At 39.9% G+C, this 15,639-nt stretch overlaps 1 protein-coding gene across 1 annotated transcript in view; it reads left to right on the top strand.

Annotated features, from left to right (window-relative positions):
- Positions 1–1,501: 1,501 nt before the first annotated feature.
- The window catches only part of LOC136857414 (cytochrome P450 9e2), a 55,103-nt gene continuing 40,965 nt past the window's right edge, over positions 1,502–15,639 (top strand). Inside the window, exon 1 of the mRNA XM_067136064.2 lies at positions 1,502–1,634. The gene's annotated coding sequence lies outside the window, so the exon portion shown is untranslated. The remainder of the gene's footprint in view (positions 1,635–15,639) is intronic.

The following is a 15,639-nucleotide window of genomic DNA, read 5'->3' as shown; positions in this document are numbered from 1 at the left end:
TGTTCATGGCCGATTTTGTTAAACATTTCATTTTTACATTACAGCCATTTAGTATGGGCACTCATTGCCCCTGTTTAAATTATACTTATTGATTTACCAGTGTGTAAAAGACTGTTCAGAAAAAGTGACTGTAAACTCAGTATTTGAAGTTTATCAGGCATAATTTTGTTAGAAGCCTCTGAGAGGCTGGACTGTAGTAATTTTTGGAGGTAAGTCTTCTAGGATGTAAATTAATGGAGTAAATATGCTCTTAGAATAGTGTACCTGTTCAGAGCTGTAATGCTCATATTTTATATATTATTTTGTTATTGCAGCAGATTTTTAGTCTGCTGTTGTTATCAGAGTTGACGAGCTCATTTGGTTTTGTTTATTCCAAATCTTCTTCAATCAAATTTTAAAATCGATAAGAATAGAGAAAAGAAGGAAAGAAATAAAAATTTGCTTTAACTTATGCTCTGGACATTTCATTGTCCGCCTTTTCACCCAGCACCTTCTTACACCTATCTGTTCCATTTTATTTCAGTAAGAATAATAATCTCTGAAAGAAATGTATCTCGAAGCACACAAAGTAAGACAACAGTATAGTTATTAAACAATATACAAATATCCACAGTTACCTTAGAGAAAGGAGGTTGAGATTCTATAGACGCATCACAATAATGCATCCAGACATATTTACGAAACAAATAGTCGAATACTATGAAAGCAGCAGTAAAGTCAGAACAGACAAAATGAAATGGATTGGCGGAATCAAAACCGACCTGAAACAGGCAGGAATTACACCAGCAAATATAAAAAACAAAGTAAACTTCAGATATAAAATTCACAAATGGCAACTTGACCGAGAGGAAAGACCAAAGAAGAAGACTTGAACAATCTGGTCTGAAGATAGAAAAGAAGTCCACAAAGAAGGGCACAAACGAAGGCAAATTCACGCCTCTAAGTGCTTTGCGTCGTCCTAATGGGCTTATTCACTAATAAAAATATCTAGCTTCAGCTATAGGGTTACAGAGCTTCAGAAATTGGGCCACGTAGGCAGCCTGAATTCGAATTTCGATATACCTACTTTCTATTTTCATTCACTCACTTAATTTGATAGATTCACAGGAAATGAACTGGGTACTTGAAGGTCATCACCTTATTGGGAGGTACATTGCGGAGAATTATAGAACAACATTGGTCTACCACTGGTAGAATATCGGCCTCCAGGTCTAGTCTTTGAAGGGGGTAAAGGAGTCCATTCGCCATTTCAGGTTGTAAGATTTCTAGTCCAAATTGTTTGCGGGGGGACCGTTTCAGATTTTTGTCTATCTGTAGGTGTTTAAATCATATTTTCCTTTGAAGTGATAAGTGCATCTTCGTTTCATGCATATGTCTTGCATCAAACACAATGAGATATATTGCAGTAAGTATTGTTCCTACACGCCGGCCATGATATCAAGAATGCCAGCATTGCATCACATTTGTTTGTTGCCATTCCAGGACCATTCACTTCTAATCTAAATCCCTCTCACAGATAAGAAAACTTAGGGGCTCCATTAAGATATCGTTGGTGAAATTGGCTGCCTGTATATAAGTGAAGTTTAGCGGCTTGTCGGCAAACACATCGCAGAGATCAAGAAGACAGCATCAAGGTAGGCTCAAAAGTATTGTAAACACAGCCTAGGAGTGAGGTCCATATGGCCCTGTCTCACCAATGTTAGATTTGGCAAACTTTATGTAGTAGAATCTCTGAGAGTTGTCCGACAGGAATTGTGAAGCGCCGTCCTCAAAGAAAGTTTTGCGCATTCCTGTTTAGTGCATTTTCTATTCACTTAAATGTGTTTCATGTCTGGTGGTCATCCGAAAATTTGTGTAACATGACACGATAAAATGTATGACGGAAGTGCAACCATAGCAACCGTGTAGGCTGTGATGCAAGGTTAGACAATGTTGTCTAGCAACCGTGTAGGCTATATATTACAGCTGGTTGTCATACGAAATTACCAACCGTTGATGGATGACCATCACCGGAATACATACAAGGTCTCGCATATAAATCCAGACTGAACGCGCGGTGCTTTTACTCTGCGCTACGGTAGCTGGAGTACGGGAGGCGCGCACATAGTTCTTGACCTTGCAAGCAGCGTGCACGTGTTCGATCTGGCAAGCTTGAGTCGCCAGTCTGAATCTCAGGTGTTACCATGATGAGACAGTTATCATTGCCACACCGTCTTTTCGTATGTAAAAGTTATTTTAAGTACGAGTCGACTCGACGTGTACGCGATACATTTACTCAATAATTTCCTGCTGCAGTGCCACCTCCACGAGCACAAAATCACGTCATTGTAAATACATTTGACACTACTGGCTTAGTGCTCAATAACAACATGCGCGCTCACGAACAGTTAGGCCGGCCGCAAAATGAGACGCAGGTCCGTGAGGTAACGTAGGGTGACTCACGTCGAATTCTTCACGGCAGAGTGAGTCATGGCGACAATCGTCGCAAGTTGGATCGCAGTTTCAGTACACAGTTTGTGACCTATCTGTGTCGGGGCGACGTAAAGCAACTTGCAAAAAAGAAAAAATAATAATACTCATAATTACTACCTTCTCTCATATCCCCTCGTCATGACTTCGTCACATTATTTGTTACTTGTTTTTCTCACTAAAACGCACTTTTTGTGTATGGAAATAAGTTGTTTTCAATTTGTATATCTCAGTTTAGCCATTACAGATAATTTGTATTTGTCACATGAGTTTATTTTTGGAATTTCTCATTTCAAAACAATTATTTTTGTATTCATCAATAGATAAAACATTTAACTGCAATAAATTGGAATTCTGTTGCTTTATATTATATATTAATTGTTCCTCAAAACACAGTATATAATTTATGGTGGTTTAGACAAAAATACGTTTAATATGATATTTCAAAAAGAAATCCTGAGTCAGTAAAATGGTTTATCAACAATATGAACAACCAAAATCACCGCGAGTCTTCCAGGAAACTGCGGAAGAGAGACTGCGGTCTGCAGGGTCACCACGCGCAGCAACTGCGTCACGTCACCCTGCGCCGTAACATGCGCGGGTCCAGTCACTTCTGTGGTTCGCAGAAACTCACCGTGAGTCACCCTGCGTCACCTCACGGACCTGCGGCCTTAACGGGGAGCTCGGTACACATCGGCTCACTCCCAAGTGTGGAGCGATTTCCCCGATTCAAGAAAATATTTGTTAATTGCTTAAAAACTATCTTAGACGAAAATGAACTATGGAAGGGTCCTAAGGGAAATACTTGAACATAGTGTATTTAATTGTTGAAAAATCTTATTAATTGTTCAATACTTTATGCAAGAACATACTAAGTGCTTTCGCACTGTGATACCGAGATCGTTTCCTGTTAACAGCAAAGCTCTAGTTTTCGTTTATACAGTAACTTATACCTAAATATTTTAGGCAGTTTGCTAACAACCTTTGCGTCGAAAATAACATTCTGTACGTGTAAACTGTGGATTTAAAAAGGATGCACGTGCTTAAAGTTTTATAATGGAATAAATAATAACACTCACGAAATTTTCCGTTATGTTGGATCCAGTTTATATACCTACAATTTATAAGTGACACACACGGACTATATTACACTACAGTACAGGTAATATTTACAGTATATACAGCCTTCCAGTGTTATATATTTTACAGCTGTCCATTATGATACACATGGAAGCAGATCATGTTACATAACCTAGCCCGGCTTCGCATAATTGGTATGATTCCATTCCGAAACGCGGTCGTTTTGGTATGTAAACTTTTCACCCTAACCATTCTTTCCATAAACAAGAGATTCTCATCAATTGACATTTTGCAATCAGGGGTACAAACTTCCGAATGTTTTGCTACAAGGTGGTCAAATACTGGATTTATCTTGTATATTTTGGGAGGAATTTTTCCATTAAACGCCTCATTGTCCAAGAAATATAAAAAGCTGTGGAGGAAAATCTAATAATAACAATAATAATAGTGTCATTGGCTTTACTTCCTATTGACTTTTTTACGGTTTTGGAAACGCCGAGGTGCCGGAATTTAGTCCCGCATGAGATCTTTTTCATGCCAGTAAATCTACCGACACGAGACTGACGTATTTTAGCACCTTCAAATACCACCGGACTGAACCAGAATTGAACCTGCCAAGTTTGTGTCAGAAGGCCGGCCAGCGCTTCAACCGACTGAGCCACTCAGTCAGGCGAGGAAAAATCTCTTCTCTGTCATCGGCTCATAGCAAATGGGCGCAGTGAACAAGCGATTGCGACAAATATGTCCCAATTCAGGTTTCTGTACAAGCACCTGCGGCAACGCTATGGCCATAAAAAGCTTCATTTCGTCCTTATTTGTCCCAACCTGGTCTTGATCTCGACTCCTTCATTTCGTCTTACTAAACTGGGTTTCATGTGCGATTTAATTCTGGGCATCTTTTGTCTGTTCAGCTATGTTCCGGCATTGCTCGTTATCAAAATATAATTAAAATATTTCGCTCTGTTTTGTTTTCCCTGAAAGCTCTCCCTTTACTTCATGATGGAATTTTGGATGAAAACGCGAATTTCTTTGTCCATTTTCAGTCTAAGTTGACGAGGAAGTTACACCGTACCACTGTCACTGTGATGATCGCTACTTGAACTGGAATCGGACATGTGTTGTCTCTTTCGCGACTGCTGAACATTCGCATCAGCTGGGTCAGAACCCTGTACATTCGAGCCTGCAGTACTTGTTCCCGGTAAATTCCTGTCACGAATTCCCCTTAGGCAGAACTTACTTCACTACGATCACTATCCTCCCCACAAAATTCCAACATTTACCGGGCGAGTTGGCCGTGCGTGTAGAGGCGCGCGGCTGTGAGCTTGCATCCGGGAGATAGTAGGTTCGAATCCCACTATCGGCAGCCCTGAAAATGGTTTTCCGTGGTTTCCCATTTTCACACCAGGCAAATGCTGGGGCTGTACCTTAATTAAGGCCACGGCCGCTTCCTTCCAACTCCTAAGCCTTTCCTATCCCATCGTCGCCATAAGACCTATCTGTGTCGGTGCGACGTAAAGCCCATAGCAAAAAAAAAAAAATCCAACATTTCGTTTAACATGACCCGTAAATCATATTCCTCTAACGGTGGGGGCCGGTAGTTGCTTTCAGACATGTTAGCGGAAAAGGGTGTAAGGAAAAGAATCGAATAGAACCTTGGTTTCTGCAGCTTGGAAATAAATCATGAATTTTGCCTGTATTACCGAACTTTAGGGGATGTGGTGAAATACAAATATAAATGAAAACAAGAAATAATAGTGTCGAATCCATAGTTTTTAGGACCACTGGGGCGATTTGAACCAAACTTGGTACACTTATGACTATCAGGAGACGGACCGCGCGGGGGCATGATACCCTTAGCACACTTAGGGGTGGGGCTGAAGGGTGTGGAATATAAAAATAATCGAACCTATGTCGAATCCATATTTTTCGAGGTCACTGAAATGAATTGTGACACTCCGGATGTCGTTTAAGTCCAAGCTGAGCCTCAACCGGCAGGGGTGTGAGAAATGGTGAAGAAATGAAAATGTCGAAATGAACGAAATCATGGATGTTTGTTTGTATGCTCCAGCATAGGTGTCAACTAAACTTGCTAAAAATATTACCTACTTTCTTGAAAAAACTAAAAATACCTGTATTAGTGTTGAATCCGTATACCCCTGGACGACGGGAGAGACTTCTACCAAACATGGTACACTTATGACTTACTATCAGGAGACAAACTGCGATGAGATATGGTAAACTTAGCACCCCTAGGGGTGGGGTGGGAGGGGCTGAGATGTAAAAATAATGGAAAATGGTGTCAAATCCATAATTTTCGTGTTCGCGAAAAGAATGGATGTCGTTGAAGTCCATCTTCAGCCCACAACAGCGTGAGGCTATTAGACCTTAGGTCGTTCTTGCCCGAACGTTCTCTATGATGCAAGTCGTGGATGACGCATTGGTATTGGGAGAAAATAGTTGAAAAAATTCACATCAAACTCATCGAGAATGCGCTGCTGAAAAAGAAATAAACCTCTACACGCAGGCAACTGCGAAAACATATAATTAGAATCGGTAGATACATCCGCGTTCCTGTCGAGCAAGCGTCTTGTAGTCGCGGATCTTGCCGCATCGTCCACCGAACGGGTTAATAGAATAAAGGCTAGATGACACTGGTGGAAAAGAAATTGTCCAAAATGACCGAAATTATGGATGTATGAGTGTTTGTTCCAACATAGCCCTCATACAAAATTGGTACACGTATGACTTACTATCTTATACCATCGTTTACGAGGTCCCTGAGTTGAACTGTCACACTCTGGATGATTAAATCATACGTATTGGTGTATGTGGGTATGTTCCAGAATTGCTCTCAACGAAACTTGGTATACATATGACTTACCATCTGGAAAAGAATGAACCATATAAACTCCCACTGTCGGTGGGGAATGGGAGGGGATGACATTTAAAAATGGAAAAATAACCTACAGTGACTCGCATAATTATTCGGACAGACATGATCTATTACATTTTCCTTTGTATTAGTGATTTCAGTAATAATAAATCACTGATATAAATTAGCTACAAGTTTCTGTAAGGAATATAAAAACTAAACGTCCATTATTCTTCTAACGAACACTGTCAATGAAAATATAATAATTAAAAAACAAAATAAAACCAAAACCAATATTGCACAAAATTATTCGGACACTTTCCTTTTTACTTATGATCCTAAAGGTTCAGCGTCTGGTTGTCTTTCTTTTCATTTTAATTACTTCCCTGAGTCGATTTGGCATGCTCTCCACTGATTTCCTGATGTAATCGGGAGATATCTTCTGCCACTCTTCTTGAAGTGGGTTTTTCAGCTGTTCTCTAGATGAGATTGTTGTTTTCCTTATTTCTTTATCAACTTTTTCCCAAAGGTTCTCAGTCACATTCAAGTCTAGTGATTAAGGGGGAGGATAAAGCACCATTGGGCAATTAAACAATAACCACATCCATACATACCAGGCCATATGCTTTGGGTCGTTATCTTGATAAAACTTAAAATGTTCGCCAATCCACATATTTTCGGCACTCTTTTTTTTTTTCATATTCTACCTCAGTATTCTAAGGTTTTGAAAGTGGTCAATTTTGCCATCAATAAAAACCAATTCACCAAACTCCGTTCGTCGATATGCACCCCCACACTATTACATGTCCACCGCCATCCTTCACAGTTGCTTTCAGATTTTTCTCTTGAAGCTCAGTATCAGGACGCCGACAAACTGTTATCCTCTCATCAGACTGAAATATGTTAAATTTACTCTCATCAGCAAATATAACGTCATTCCACCACTCATTGTCCTCTCTAACATGCTCTTTGGCAAACAGCATTTTCTTTCTTCGATTTATTTGATTTATGAAGGGCTTCCTTCTTGCAATACGGCCATGAAAGTTACCTCTTCTGAACACTCTCCGTATCGTTTTGGGATGCACTTTCTTTCCAGTGTCTGCGGCAGTCGCCATAACGAGTTTTGAAACACTTAAGTTGGGTTCATTTTTTGTCTTTCTGGTGATATAACTCTCTTCTCTCACAGAATAAGTTCTTGGGCGTCTCGTATTGCCGTAGATGTTCAATCCTATCTTCCTCCCGGAATCTTGTGATAATATCAGAGACTGTATTTTCTTCATTTGTAACATTTCAGCAATTTGACGACAACTTTTACCTTTGGCGTGGTGGAAAAATTACTAACTGCCGCTGTTCGATTGTACTCTCTCTTCCTCTCCGGGCGATTTTCTCTAAGTTGTACACAGTACACTAACTCACTGAATGTTTTCGTGCATACTGTCCGTGGCTCTTGTAAACACGACCTCTGTATGGCAACTGACTTGTGTCCGAATAATTTTGTTGAAGCACGTGAACTGAGTTCTGAGGTTCCAGGGTCACTGGTTATCTCCTGTTAACTAAAAGTACACATTTCAATGCCGTGTTGAAACTGTCAAATTGGGTTCTGTCAGAAACTAGTTTGCGTGTATAATATTTTCTCTGAACCATAGGGCCAGAGTGTGTAGCAAAGGCTACAGTTAAGGTGTCCGAATAATTATGTGAGTCACTGTATATTGATGTTGGATGCATTATTTATGTGTCGCTGAGACGAATTATAACGCTCTAAATACCGTTCAGCCTCCATTGAGACGGGAGGTAGAATGGGGTTTAATAATAAATAGTCTAACATGACCGATATTAGTGTTAAATCCACTGCTTTTCCACGGAGGAGAAGGTAATGAACGTGGTTGACGAACTGTGGGAAAAATGGAAAAAAAAAGAATATCTGAAAACAGGTGAGAATATATCAACGTCCTCTAGTTACATAAAATATTATTTTATTTTTATGTTTAGCCAAACAAACTCGCCTTTTATGAGTAAAATGAGAGCAATATTTTTGTTTCGTATTGAATGGTACCGGTATATTTTGGCTCAAACCCAGTCGCTCACCAGCTGTTGTAATAAAAATGCTTAAATACAATAATTGCAGCACTTATTAATTTTTTAAAAGAATATCGAATTCGTTTCCATAATATGAAAATATGTGTTAAAAGTAAGTGATAATAAATCTTCAAAACGAAAATATTTGATATTTTAAATTTTAATAACGCGATCTTCTGTGGGGTAGTGGTTATTGTGATTAGCTGCCACCCCCAGGGGCCCGGATTGGACTCCCGGTTCTGCCATAAAATTTGAAAAGTGGTACGAGGACTAAAACGGGGTCCACTCAGCGTTGAGGTGTCCACTCGGTAGAGGGGTGCTCGATTGCCACCTCAGCCATACTCGAAGTATTGTTCCGTGGTTTCTCACTTCTCCTCCCGAGAAATACTGCGATGGTACCTAACCTAAGGTTAAGGCTGCTCCCTTTCCTCTTCCTTGCCAATCCCTTCCAATTTTCTCATCCTCCTCCACAAGGTCCCTGTTTAGCATAGCAGGTGAGGATGATGGGCGAGGTCCTGGTCCTCCTTCCCAGTTGTATCCCCAATTCCAAGTCTCACACTCCAGGACACTGCACTTGAGGCGGTAGGTATGGAATCCCTCGCCGAGTCCGAGGGAAAGACCAACCCTGTGGGTAAACGGAATATAAAACGAAGAAAGAATAACGCGATCTTTCAGTAACGTTGCGTATTACCGGGCGAGTTGGCTGTGCGGTTAGGAGCGCAAAGCTGGGAGCTCGCATCTGGGAGATGGTGGGTTCGAATCCCAATATAAGCAGCCCTGAAGATGGTTTTCCTTGGTTTCCCATTTTCACACCACGCAAATCCTGGGGCCACGGCAGCAACCTTCCCATTCCTAGGCCTTTCCTGTCCCATTGTCGCCATAAGACCTCTCTGTGTCGGTGCGACGTAAAGTAACAAGCCAAAAAAAACACGTTGTATTTCATGATACGTATCGCTTCGATTGCTCGAGTGATCCCGCTCATCAGTTACAAATTCGTGACGTCTAATGTAGGAGAGGAAATATTAAGAGTGAAGTTCCGTGATTATTATTAGTACGTGTAAATGTAAAGGTCAGCCTAAAAAGAAATGTACAATTGGGAATGAAATACCGCCTGAGGATTTGGGAGAACAACTGGTATATTCGCCATACTACAGCAAATACTGTTTCTGATTTGTTTCCACTGATGTTCGTCATATCACTAATTTGTGTTTTCCTGTACATAAGCAGTGTGAAGTTTGGTTGGAGATTTAGGATCACAAATAATATCAGAGTAGTGCGAAAAATGAGGTTGACGTAGCTGCGTGTGTATTAGATGAATAAAATATTTAAGAAACTGCGAAAAATGTAGAATATCAACAATGGAATGATACGAGTTATCACCCAAACCTAACGAAGAGCAACGGGGGTTCTCAACGAGCAAAGGCGAGTCTACGTAATCTATCTATATGTACTGTATATATAAGTGGCACTGTATGTGGATATATGGTGAAATGATATTGACGATCTGAGATATTTTAGTTATTTCCAATGTAAAATTATCAATACTGGTTGGGAATGAAATGCTTCTTCTTCTTCTCTAATCTAATCTAATCTAATGCTATATAGATGTTCCTTTTCTAACATTCCCAACTTGTCTTCCCATCCATAGATTACAATGTATTGTAGGTACTCTGATCGTATTTACCAACCATTAATCATACCTGATCCTACAAGATCCGCGAAGTTCAGCTACATTGGCCATCGTAATTCCCAGTTCTCGTGAAAGTAGATGCCGGTTGAGAGAGCCTCATCCCAAGTAATTTCTCCTTCAAGGTTGAGGATCGGGTAAATGTGATCGAACGAGGCAATGTATTTACCATCAAGGTTGTGGCCGGGCTGAGTAGCTCAGGCGGTTGAGGCACTAGCGTTCTCACCCCAACTTGGCAGGTTTGATCCTGGCTCAGTTCGGTGGTATTTGAAGGTGCTCAAATACGTCAGACTCGTGTCGAAAGATTTACCGGCACGTAAAAGAACTCTTGCGGGACAAAACTCCGGCACTTCGGGATCACCGAAAACCGAAAGAGTAATTAATGGGACGTAAAGCCAATAACATTATTGTTATCAAACCAAAGTACAGGCAGTCGTGGGATAGTGTAGGCAGTATAGCAAGTGGCTGCATCCTGATCCAACATGTGATGAAAGGGCAAAGTGTATATATTCATGTTCTTGCTTCTAGTAATACGTTTGATATTATTGCTACTTGCTATTATTGCACACATTCTATTGAATTTAGTGTATTTGGGTGAATATTACTACTGTACGGTTTTTACGATAAAGAATACGGTTTCTTTTGGATTTTTGTACGGATTTTCAATTTTCGGATGTTGGCAATGCTGCCGGTCGGAGTGCAGAGCTGCCGGACCACGGACCAGCCGTGACCACTTGTGGGCCGAGACCCATTCTGTATCCGCCCACATTAGCACTGTGTTTGCAACCCGAGTTAACCTCGGTGATAGTGTGTCCTAGTACTGCGTGCAAGTAGCTGATAAAAGAAGTTCACAACATACAATATATTTATTTATAATCATGTAGATGTATTTTTCTTGGTGTACATGAAGTTGGAAACACCTGCTTATAATTGGAATGTTAATTTACAGATTAGTTAACTCAATTGCAAGTAACTATTATCTTTTTCAAGTATTTATCTTGCCAAGTAAATGCACGATGGCAGTCTTATCACCCGAGATAAGTGACCTTCAAATATGTGTATGGTTTTATATGTCGAGGAGCATCAATAGCAGAACGGAAGACTTCGCTGAGCTCGTACAGAAACCACTTGTTGGCTGGCTTCCTGGTGAGTAATTCTTAGAGTAGTAATTACAAATCTAAATCTTTTCAGCAGAGACAAAATAATACTTTCTGAGTACAGCATTGTTGGCATTTCACGTAACGTATTAACGAAAGCAAATGCATCATACTTCAGAACCAAAAATTCGCAAATAAAGAAATATTTTTTAATGCTATTTGCTTTACGTCGCACCGACACAGATATGTCTTATGGCGACGATGGGATAGGAAAGGCCTAGGAATTGGAAGGAAGCGGCCGTGGCCTTAATTAAGGTACAGTCCCGGCATTTGCCTGGTGTGAAAATGGGAAACCATGGAAAACCATCTTCAGGGCTGCCGACAGTGGGGCTAGAACCCACTATCTGCCGATTACAATAAAGAAAGTATTCCTGTCATAAAGCATTCTAAAATGTTCCTTAAACATAAGAAATTGACTACTACATACACTGGTTTGACGCAGGCCTCCATGCCACACTATCCTGTGCTAATCTCTTCATTTCTACGTAATTACTGCATCCTACATCGGCTCTAACTAGCTACCTCTACCGTTCTTACCACCTACACTTCGATCAAAAACCAGATGAACAAGTTCTTGGTGTATTAAGATGTCTCCCAATATTTATACGAATGTTCTTAGAAAGCAAATTTATTTGCTCAATTTTCTTTCTTTTCTTATTTTCTTGCTTGTGCCAGTCTGCATTTGATATCCTCCTTACTTGTGCCATCATTAGTTATAGTATTCTAGTACCCAGTAACAATATTAATCTACTTCATTTAACATTTAAGTTCCTAATCTAATATTTCCTGCATTATCTGACTTCGTTGGATTGCATTCCTTTATTTTTGTTTTGGACTTATTTATTTTCATCTTGTAGCCATTGCCGAACACTCTGTCCATATCAATCAGCAATTTCTCCAGATCTTCTGTAGTCTCAGATAAAATAACAATATCATCGGCGAATCTCAGGGTTTTATATTTACCTCCTTGGATTGTGATTCCCTTTCCAAATTCCTCTATGATTTCCTTTAGCGTCTGTTCTATGTAAACTTTGAAAATGTGGGGGAACAAACTCTAGCTTATGTTAATAAATATTGAGGTACGCCTTTATGTCACCAAACAAGCTGAAGGAAGAAAAACATTTGAAGACAGATGTTTTGTTCATCCTTACAAAGAAATAGAACTTGTTCTTAATCATTTTATTTTCTGGTATTACTACACAAATCGTCTTTCTCATCTGGTGTATAAATGACATGCAAAAAGTATGGTTTATGTAAATACGTTTCTTTCAGCTTAATGTGCCGACATTTTGTTTACAACGACATTATTAACAGGGAATACTTTTATTTTACATGACGTAATATCACCAGGTTTTGTATTTACGGACCGTATTATATATTCAATAGCAAAAGGGAAAATTTGATATCGATTGGTGCAATGAACTGCAGATGCCTATTTTTTTAGTTAAGACTTCGATTTATTCCTTAGCCTATAAATCTAATCATTTACAATTTAGTTAAATTAAGCATAGAATACAATGTTAATACTCACCTTTAGCTGGGTTATGTTGTTCTGCAGGTGTGCTAAGGTTCATGATCCCGGTAACTGCGCGTTGTACTTTTGACAGCCTGTTCATGTTATGAACATCTCCTTTGGTAAATTACTCTACTTAGACCAATATGACTGGAAACCAAGCGCATGTAAGGAAGTCGGCTTTCATCAACATTCTTCACCCTCCTCGCTCTGACAGGCTACTGCCGTTATGCCTTACTCTCGTGGAGTTAGATGCACTGATGTGGTGATGGTGGTGGTGTTTACTGTTTTTACCCGTTCGCGGCCGCTCCGGTATGGTTAACCGTTACCGCGGTACCGTAATACTTTTTTTTGCTTAACGGAGTTTATTTCTGTGTCCTTATCCGTTTTGGATTATCATTTGTATTATTTCTATAGTATTTCTGTGCATGGGAGCCATGACGCACACGGTGGGTCAGCGGCACTACTGATGAGCTTTTCGCCTGCAGTGCCGTTTGACGCTGCGTATACGCTCCATTACAGTGAACAACTCAATGAATTAGGCTTTCTAAAACATTATTTGCTTGGACTGAAGAGTTTTCAAATTGAATGTATTCACAAAACCATCGCTCGATCATGCCAACTGAGCTCTGTGTACGAATTCTTGTATTCCCTTTCGGAGCACATCCTTAAAATGCGTATGGAGGGATCTTCTTTATTGTACTTTCTGCAGCCCGCAACTATTAATGTTTGTTCAGATATCTTTATTATTAATTATACATTTAATTTTGTGTTTTAATTAAAAGCCATACTTCGCGTATATTTGTTAGAGTGACGATAGGAATTATAATGAAATATTAACAAAGGAGTGTAATCTCTTTGTACGGAATCAATATTGGAGAGTCCTGAAGAGTGATCAGGTTATTCACGGGAATCCATTTCCTTTCACGGGTCCGTTATAGTGTACGTTAATGCTCCATACGTCCAAATTAATTTGAATGATAATTTGAGAAAACTTACAAATAATATAATAACAATATAATAATAAAATAATAATAATAATAACAATAATAATAACATCCTTAGCAGTCGGCTTCCGAATGCATTTTGTTTTTATTTGACGCAACTTGTAAGTAAAACTTGTGCGCAACTTGCTTTACGTCACACCGACACAGATAGATCTTATGTCGACGGCTGGAAAGGACTAATAGTGGGAAGGAAGCAGCCGTTCCCTGGTGTGAAAATTGGGAATTGGAAAATCACGGAAAACCATCTTCAGGGCTGCCGACAGTGGGGTTCGAACCCACTGTCTCCCGAATACTGGATACTGGGCGCACTTAAGTGACTGCAGCTATCGAACTCGGTGCGGATGTTATAAATATTTACCTACAGTATATTACACCCAAAGTATTGAAACGGATAGATCTGTTAACGTAATACGAAAGGCCTGACACCTGGCACCAGATCCCCTCCAGTCACAGGTTTACGAGGGATTTTCTCTTACGACAACTACCAACGTATTGACCTTCACTCCATCCTCCCACAAACATCAGGCAGGAGTCAGTTAGGCTTAGGTCATACTTACGGCTTTATGTCATCAAGGCTCTTTATATATCTTCATTAGTGTTAATAGAGGATGGTTGGCCAGTTGTACCAGCTGCCCCGCCAGCGGACGACTATCTACTTGTAAGTATCCCACATGCACTAGTGATGAATGTCTAGCTGAATTTTAACAGGTGTTTTACTGCCTGCAGGTAGATTGCGTCAGATTACAAGGTGAATATTCCTCTGCGCTACACATCTAATGCTCACTCTTCCGTTAGTAATATAATATATTGCCAGTAGTACTGAAAGCTTAAAACTGTACTTAGAGAAGCTTAATACAGTTGGAGAAGAAATAGGTCCCACAATCAACACTAAGAAAACTAAACTAATGGTTTTCAGTCGAGAAAGACTTAAATCTTTTCTGAAACTGAAAGGTCAACAAATCCAACAATTTGACAAATTTAAATACCTCGGTGGTTGGATATCAGATGATTTAAACCCAGATCTCTAAATTAAGACCCGTATATAAATGGCGCCAACGGCCGTAGCCGTGTTGAAACACCGGATCCCGTGAGATCTCTGAAGTTAAGCAACATTGGGCGTGGTCAAGATTTGGATGGGTTGTCACGCGCTGTTGGGGGGGGGGGGGTGTAAGAGAATGGAGGAGCGGAAAGGAACTGGCCGCACTACCGTACGTAACACCTCTGTGGAGGTTCGGACCTGCCTTCGGGCAGAATACACCCTTACCTTACCTTAACATATAAATAAAGGTAAGCATTCAAGAAAATGTGTGATGACTAGAGCCCGGATTTCCATGCAAATGCATGTTTTAAGATAAGCTGGTTACACTTCTCAAACTTTGCAAATATTCGTTTTATGACTTAACGATTCCAAAAATCCGTTCTTTTTCCGTGCATGTTTGCATGTTTTGCCCTTTTTAGGAGAAAATGCATGCATAATGCATATTTTGAAGCTTTTGGATTTAATAGCGAATATTTGGACGTTTATATCGCATTATATGGCTTTTCTTCTGACTTTGGCGCATATATAATGTTAAGTTACATGATCGTGTCTTTTATTAATGTAGATTTGCAAAACGTGGGGCCGTTTTTCCACGTTACATGCCTATTAATGAGATACGGAGGGAAGTAGAATGTATTCCATGACACCCTACCTGACAACCAAAGTTAGTACATACCGTACAGATCCTATAATCCAATTTACCATCAATGAACTTAATGACACTGATTAGGCTTAATAT

The sequence above is a fragment of the Anabrus simplex genome, chromosome 1 (assembly GCF_040414725.1).
Source record: "Anabrus simplex isolate iqAnaSimp1 chromosome 1, ASM4041472v1, whole genome shotgun sequence".
NCBI classification, from domain to species: Eukaryota; Metazoa; Arthropoda; class Insecta; order Orthoptera; family Tettigoniidae; genus Anabrus; species Anabrus simplex.
Note: the sequence above shows the minus strand (reverse complement) of the source record. Positions and strands in the feature narration are given on the sequence as shown.